This window comes from Cryptomeria japonica, chromosome 11 (genome assembly GCF_030272615.1).
Source record: "Cryptomeria japonica chromosome 11, Sugi_1.0, whole genome shotgun sequence".
NCBI lineage: Eukaryota > Viridiplantae > Streptophyta > Pinopsida > Cupressales > Cupressaceae > Cryptomeria > Cryptomeria japonica.
In genome coordinates, this window is record NC_081415.1 from 104,629,155 (window position 1) to 104,638,119 (window position 8,965).

Below are 8,965 nucleotides of genomic sequence, written 5' to 3' on the forward strand. Positions count from 1 at the left end.
GGCTAGGTGGTTATAAGTTAGGAGCCATATGCTCAATTTGAATTTAGAAATTTAAATAATTAAGAAAATGATAATTAAACTCAACAAACTTGGAATTTGTTAATTTCAATTATGGGATTAGAAGAATTGAATTGAATGGGGGGAATTAATTAATTGATCAAAAGGGGAGATATGAAATGAACTATATAAATAAATCAGTTAGATTTATTTACAAGTAGATGAATTAAGGGGGATTAATTAAATCATTGTGAACTTAATTAATTGGGAAGGGTTGTTAATTAAATAACTAAGTATTTGATCAATTATCTCTGTATGCATGCAAAATTCATCTTAATAACAATGTATCAATTAGAAACAAAGGGAAATCACGAATCCCTATCTAATCAAATAATCTAACAAACAAGACAATGAAATAATGCAATATCAAGAAATAAGAATTATAAATCAAATCAATCAAAAACTCCCTATTCCAAGATTGCATATCGCTTCCATTGCTCTTCTCCTCTCTGTGGTATGATGGCTCTCAGATATTGCGTTGGTAACCTGCAAGTGACACAAAGATTCAAAGTTCGTGATTATTGAAAATGGAGATTGAATGTTCAATTTATAGATTTTTGGATGAGATTGATTGAAAGGTGGAACAAATTGATCAAGAGGTGGAACTCAGGTGAGCTCAAATGAAAATTGATAGTTGAACTGCTGATTGTAGGAGTGAAACAAAATAGATTGAATAGATTAATGGAGTCAACTGATTGAGAAAAAGCTGAGGGAAGAAAAAGAATGATTGGAGGAAATAAAGAGGATGACAAATAAAGCTTAATTTAGAAAAAGCTAACTAGAAGATGGAAATAGAAGTTGAAGAGATAAATGATTTAATTAATTAATTGATTGAATTAAGTAATTTAGCATGTGCTTGCATTTAGACTTAGATTTTCAATTTAATCTTTGCATGATATTATTCAAATAATTAAATTTAATTAATTCAATTTAGCATTTGAATATATTTAGAACTTGACTTTGATTTTCAATTTGGTTTTTGAAATCATGCACATGTAATTGAATTTGGAAGAAATTAGAAGAATGTGAAATTAAATGAAAGTAGAATTTGGGGATTTGGAAATGGAAGAATTAATTAGATAATTAAATAATTTAACGAAACTATTTAATTATGTAGAAATGAAATTTAATTAAATAATAAAGATTATTTAATTTAAAAAATTAAATCATAATTAATTAAATAATAAATATTTAATTAATATTTAGAAGAGGGTTGAATGATTAGATGATTAGAGATAGAAATTGAATAATTAGTAATTTATTTAAATAATAAAGATTATTTAAATTGGGGAATTAATCAAAATTAATTAAATAATAAATATTTAATTAACATTAGAAAATGTTTAAAATGATTGAGTGATGATAGAATAGAAGATAGAATAATTAGTAAGATTATGAGGAAATATGAAATTAGAAGAATAAGATTAATTAACTTAATTAAATAATTAAAGAATTATTTAACTAGAAGAATAATTAGTGCATGATCAATGAGACATTTTTAGGTGTTTACATTTGTCCCTCTTTGAGACAATGTTGAAACGATATTGTTTCAAAGAAAATGAAAAAAATTATGCCCCAGTATGCCTCGGTGATACTTAGGGTGTAGTGCCCCCTCAAGAGATTGTTTGTGCATTAAAGGTATGAATGATCTCTCAAAAAAAAAAAAAAAAGTGAGATGAAAGATAGAAGAATGGTTAGTTGATTAGAGATAGAGATAGGTGATGTGAAGATGACATTGAGATAGAATATGAGAGAATAGATTGATGAAAGAATAATGTTAGATGATAGAAGCAATTGAAGATGATAGAAAACGATTTAGAAAGAGATGATGAGAAAAGAATGTTTAGAAAAGAATATGATTTAGAAAGAAGATGGGAAATCAACAAGCTATCAATAAACAGATGAGATGAAAATGAGAATGAAATTGAATGAATCACGAACCTGTCATTTATTTTATTTCACAATATATATTCATCACTGAGCCTTATTATTGAACAATGAAGCTTAGCACATCAGGGTATAAGGAACCAAGATGCAAAGATATCTCATTGAAGAAACAAACACATAGCAGACAAGCAACAAACAAAGAAAAAAGATAATGTCCATCATGGCTCCTCTAGTCACTTGTGGACATCCTTGAGTAGCATAGGAACATAGTCTGTCACCAAATGATAAAAGATAAAGACTTACCCAGACAAAATTCAGCAGTTATACTGACCTTGTGCCTTCGTTCTCAGTTGCTTGATGTGATGGTTGATAATGTCTGATCTTAGAAACTTGTGGACCTTGTTTAAGACTAACCTGTTTGATTTCGAGTGTATCCTCTTCTATTTAAGACAAGATAATGATCATTTGATATGGATATGATACGATTGATAAGACAGTTTGATCAGTTGATTGCAGATGTTTGACTGGATAGTCGTATCCTTTGTTAACTTCGTGTGAAGTTTTTGCTGGATATCTGCTAGGGTATTTGTTTCTCACAAGACATTTTATTGCAAGTTTTTTTTGATTGATTGATTTTTGATTTTTAGTTCTTTTCCAAGAGCCTTTTCGATGTTTTTGGATTATGTAGATTGATATTCGAATGTTTTTTAATGATTTTTTCAAGATCATTATGCAGATGTTTTTGGATTATTTTTTTATGTTTTGAATATTTTTGGATGATTTTTTAAGGAATTTATATGGATGTTTTTGGTATTTTATGATTTTTATTTTTTGGATTTTGAATTTCTCAATGTTTTTGGATTTTGATTTTTTCAATGTTTTTGGATTTTGAGTTTTTCAATGTTTTTGGATTTTGAATTTTTCAATGTTTTTGGATTTTTTCAGGACTTTATATGATTTTTAGGATTTTTTCAGTTATGCCCCCAGTGTGCAGACCTATATGACATGATGATCTGCAGAATGCATGTGGAGACAAATGAATTTTTGACATGACCTATGTGAATGCAATATGCATGATGAAGATGCATTTCCTATTCGAATAAGGTTGAATGTGTTTGTTTTAGCATTTGTAATACACCCATTGAAAATGGAGGTGCAAAACATTTCCTAGACAAGTGGTCAATCGATCTTTAAGGTCCTTTGGAACATTCAACTCAACACACTTAGTGACTAGGATTTACAAATGGAGACGCGGAAAACTTCCCCACTAGTTCTTGAAACTTTGATCTTCGTTTGCCCATGTGTGTGCAAATGAGTTAGTTCCTGCTCATGTGTTCACTAAAGATCCTCAGCATCCTATATGACTAGCTACATGGATTTTTCTAACTTCAAAAGCATCCCGAATAGAGCCTCGCTGCCAGCAAGCCTTGAGAGCTCCGACGAGGTTATAGACTGTAATTTCTCAAATATTGCTCCATTGCCAGAAGGTGTTCATAGCCCTGATGGAGTTACTTGCATGTTCCCATAGTCAAGATTTTTATCGCATTTGTATACATGATATTTCAGTTATATATCATTGCTCTTTTTGCCTTTAGATGGATATTTGACATAGCTCTTTTTTTCTTTTTATTTTCTTGCCTTGACTTGTAAGTAATGAAACCTACTTGGGTGTGACAATTACAGTGGCGCTGAAGCAAAATTTTAGATTTTTCACTAGTCATATGATCAACTAGGTGTCTAGAATGAATTAGAGATTTATTGTGTGTTTGAGATATAGAAATTCATAGATTTTGGGTTAACAAGTCTCAAATAGAGAAATCACTACCCAACCATACGTAAAGCGTCATCACAGGGTAATGTTGAAAATGAATGACCTTAGGATGTCAAAGTCTTCATGTCTGAATATCTAAGAAAGGAGATGACCCTTGCTTCTCTTAAATGCAAACAAATGATAAACTTGGATAGTTGCCTTGTTTTATTGATGCTACTATATGAAAATGTAGAAACTTTGCGAATGCAATGCATTAAAAAAAGAAACTATATATAATGCAATGTTTTAAATGATATGATATGCAATAAGGAAAGTAAGAGTTAATCTACACAACCCTTAGGTATAGTATCTCTTAAGGTACATGTTGTTCATAGGGTCAGAGAGTGGATCTCCCTCCATGGTAGCCAAATTATATGCTCCATTGCCTATGACCCTTGTTATGATGAAAGGACCTAGCCAGTTAGGTTCGAATTTCCCCAGACTTTCTTGTTTCGCTAGGTTCCTTTTATTCTCTTTAAGTACTAGATCTCCCACTTGAAAAGTTCATGGGCAGACTCTTTTATTATAACTTTGTCTCAGTTTGTTTTGATATCCTTGTAGATGGTTGAACACTGTTTGCCTTTTTTCATCAAGGGTCTCGAGTTCTTGTAACCTTGCTACCCTGTAGTCTTCCTTTGATATGATGTTCTGTAAGGACACTCTTAGAGATGGTATTTCTATTTCAATGGGTAATATCGCTTCTGTACCATAGACCAAGGAATATGGTGTTGCTCCTGTAGGTGTCCGTACTCCTATTCTGTAAGCCCAAAGAGTGGGATTTAACTGGAGATGCCAGTCCCGTCCTGTGTCAGTGACTACTTTCTTAAGAATTTTCAATATTGTTTTATTTGTAGCCTCTGTTTGTCCATTACTTTGTGGATAATATGGCGTGGAAAATCTCTATTGTATGTGAAATTTGTCACACAACTCTTTCACTTCCTGGCTTTTAAATGGACGTCCATTATCTGTAACAAAGCACATTAGAACTCCGTATCTACATATAATGTAGTTGAGCATGAATTTTGATATATGCTTTCCAGTGGTGTATGCAAGAGGAATTGCCTCAACCCATTTGTTAAAGTACTCAGTGGCTGTCAAGATGAACTTGTGCCCATTGGAAGAAGTAGGGTTGATTTTACCCACTAGATCTAATCCCCATTGTGAAAATGGCCACGGTGATGTAATGGGTTGAAGATCTTGTGCTGGTGCATGAATAAGGTCTCCATGCATTTGGCATTGTTTACACTTTTGTACATAGTTGTAAGCGTCCTTTTCCATAGTTGGCCAGTAATAACCTGTTCTCAACAATTTGTTTGACAATGGTAGACCGCTTTGGTGAGCCCCACAGATTCCATCATGGACTTCTTTTAAAGCAAGGTGTGCTTCATTTTCATCCAGACATCGGAGGAGAGTTCCATCGAAACCCTTTCTATACAAAGTATCAGCTATAATGGTGTATCTAGATGCCTGACGAATAAAGGTCTTCTTTTGATTTCTGGATAGATCTGGTGACATGTATCGAGTATGTAAATATGTATATATTTCATTGTACCAAGGTGATTCTAAACCCACAATTGCACATACATATTATGATAAGGGAGTCTCATATGTCGGTAGCATCAACTATTCTATGATGAACTCAAATTGAGTTTCGTTAGCAGGCATATTCAGAAGAGATCCTATGGCAGCCATTGCATCTGCTGCCTTGTTTTGTATCCTTGGGATCTGTTCGAAGGTAATTTTGCTGAAGTGCTCCTTGTAATCTTCGACCAACTTCTTATAAGGAATGAGTTTATCATCCTTCGTGTTGTAATCATCATTGACCTAGTTTACAATCAACTGCGAATCACCATAAACCTGTAACTCTTGTATTCTCCATTGTACAACTGTACGAAGCCCTATGAGGAGAGCTTCATATTCAGCTATATTATTTGTGCATTGGAAATTGATCCTAAATGACTTAGGTATAATGTCCCCTTGAGGGGTGATGAAAAGAATCCCTACTCCAGACCCATGACTTGTATATGACCCATCAAAATATAATTTCCACATTACAAAGGCAGTTAATGTAAACACAAATTCATCTGGAAAGTCTATCAGCAATGGGTGACTGTCCTGTAAAGGAGCCTCTGCTAATTTATCTGCTATAATTTGTCCTTTGATGGCTTTTTCTGTTTATATATTCAATATCAAACTCGCTCAGGATCATAACCCACTTAGCCAATCGCCCGGTCAATGTTGCTTTGCTCAATAGGTACTTGAGTGGGTCAAAGCGTGCAATGAGTTGTACCTTATGAATCAACATGTAATGTCTGAGCTTTTGGGATGCAAATATTACTGCTAAGCATGCTCACTCTATAGGGGTATAATTAAGCTCATAGTCGATCAGAGTCCTACTTATATAATAAAAGGCTCTTTCTTTTCCATTTTTGTCATGTTGTGCCAATAGAGCTCCTAGAGCTTAGTTTGTTGTTGATATGTATAACAATAGAGGTTTTCCTGGAGTAGGAGACATTAACACTGGTGTGTTCAAAAGATAATCTTTCAGAGCTTGGAAAGCTTCCTGGCATTGTTCTGTCCATTTAAAAGTAACTCGTTTCCTGAGTAAATGCTGGAATGGGTGACATTTATCTACTAGTTATGCTATGAATCTCCTTATGGATTGCAGTCTTCCTTGTAACCCTTTGAGTTGTTTAAGTGTTGATGAAGGTTGCATATTAAATGATTGCCTTGACCTTAGCAGGGTCTATTTCAATTCCTTTGTTTGACACTATAAACCCTAATAGTTTACCTGTTGTTACGCCAAACACACACTTCTTCGGGTTTAATCTGACATTATACTATTCCAACTGATCAAATATCTGTGTAAGAACTACAAGGTGACTTTCTCTTATTTGTGATTTAGTCAATATGTCATCCAAATAATCTTCCATTATGTTGTGGATCATGTCATGAAACAATGCTGTCATGGCTCTTTGGTATGTTGCTCTGGCGTTTTTGAGACCAAATGGCATCACATTCTAGCAGTATGTTCCCCATGGGCATGTAAAGGTCATTTTATGTTGATCTTCTACAATTTTAATCTAGTTGTATCCCGAAAAACCATCCATTAAGGATAGCATCTCATTTCCAGTTGTTAGGTCAACTATCATGTCGATATTGGGTAGCGGAAAGTCATCCTTAGGACAAGCTTTCTTTAGATCCCAAAAATTAGTACAGATTTTTATGCCTCCTGTGGGTTTAGTCACAGGTACCAGGTTGGATATCCATTCCACATAGTCAATAGGTCTAATAAAACCTACATCCAACAACTTTTGTAGTTCTATTTTAACCAGTAATGCGATACTTGAATGCATTTTTCTCAATTTTTGCTTGTAAGGTTTAACTCCCGGTATCAAAGGTAAGTGATGTAATTAAGAGTCTAAACCTGGCATGTCTGAATAGGACCAAGCAAAGTTGATAGCTCGTTGCTTGAAAAAATAATGAATCTGCCTTTTTCTTCTTTGCTTAGTGATTTTGCCAGATGGATGTTATGTACAACCTCCCCTTCTACTATGTTTACTTCTTCTGTTTCCTCTGTAAGTAATGTTGAACTTTCTCTTTCCATAGGAAGATTACCCAAGTCACTCTTGTCATTATGGGTAGTTTGATCCTTACCTTTTGTTGCAGAAGCACTCTCTTCTCCAAAGTATGTTGTTCTATTCAGGTCTACAATAAACCCTTCTTTGTGATCACCTTGTGGAAATCCCTCTCTGATGCCTAGAAATTCTAAAATTGCTTCATCATTTTCAAACCAATCCAGCGTTGGTTTTCCTTCTTTCCCCCAATCAATCAAGTGTGAATGCACTAGGGGTAAATCATTACTCCCTTCTTTAGTAGACTCGGATAACATGAAGACTTGATTGTTTGAATGACTTTGTGTATTTTCATCCTGTATAAGCTTTATTTGATACCTTGATATTACACTTTCTGGTGGGCTAGAATCATGGAGTGATAAGAATTCAGAGTCATGAGAGTCTATCTCACTTTCAATATATGTTTCATCATATGAGCTATCATCACTTATTTCTTCTTGTTCCTGTCTCTGATTCTGTTGTAGATTGATTGGTCTTCTTTGGACATTAGTTACCCTTCTTAAGCCTGGTATAAGCCTTTACAATCTTTCTTCATCTATTTCGTTAGGTTGATCCTGAGTTGTTTCTCATGGTAGAAGTAGTGACAATAACCACAGATGGGATTCGGGTGGTGGTGGTAAACCTGCATCTGTTGCCACATTAGCCTGTACTATTGTGTTAACAACTGCATCATTTTGTAACTTAGTGGTAGGTTCTTGCAGGAGTTGTCTCATGTCTTCTCCATCTGATTTTGCACTAGGTGATGTAGGTACCTGATTACTTGTTTGAGATAAAGATGGGAGTGCCTGTGTGGACAAATCCCTTTACGGTATGTAGTCTGATGATTTCCTTGGTCGATTTAATATATCAAGGGTATGTTGTCTTTCTTATGTGATATGTTGTACATGCTTATATCCCAATCCTTGATTCCCTGGATTATCATTAGGAACAATAGGTTCTAGCCTTCCTTGTTTCTATAACCCTAGGCATGTGGTACCATCATATCCATGTCTTTGGAGTATTTTGAATCCATTTCCATACCGATCTGTGTGTATTATGGGTATTGTCATATGATCTTCTTCTCTATATATCCAATGGTTAACATCTTCATTCAAGGATTCTTCTTGTAAGTCACCCCATCTAATGAAAGAGCATGAGTCTGTGTATTTGACAATTTCTTTTCCTTTTTCTCACTTTTGCACTGTATTTTGAGGTTTCCCAAAGGACTTAGGAGAAAGAGACAACTATCTCCCACTTAAAGTATTTGCAATAGAATACTCTCCACAACCCATATCTTTTATTTGTAAGGAGGATGTTGTAGGCATATCCTTTTTTGTTTCTGTGATCTTTAATGTTTCCAGTTGTGTAGTGAGAGGTGCGGCCTGATTGATAGGTACCTGATTATCCACACTGTCTTTCAGGTAATTGCAATGTTGGAATGGATTTGGATCACCCTTTATGGTGATTTCAATACCATTGTATGGGAATTTGACACACTGATGAAATATGGACGGTACTACTTGCATGGTGTGGATCCACGGGCGGCCCAATAACATGTTATATCCCAACTCTCTGTCCAAGACTTGAAAAGTGACCT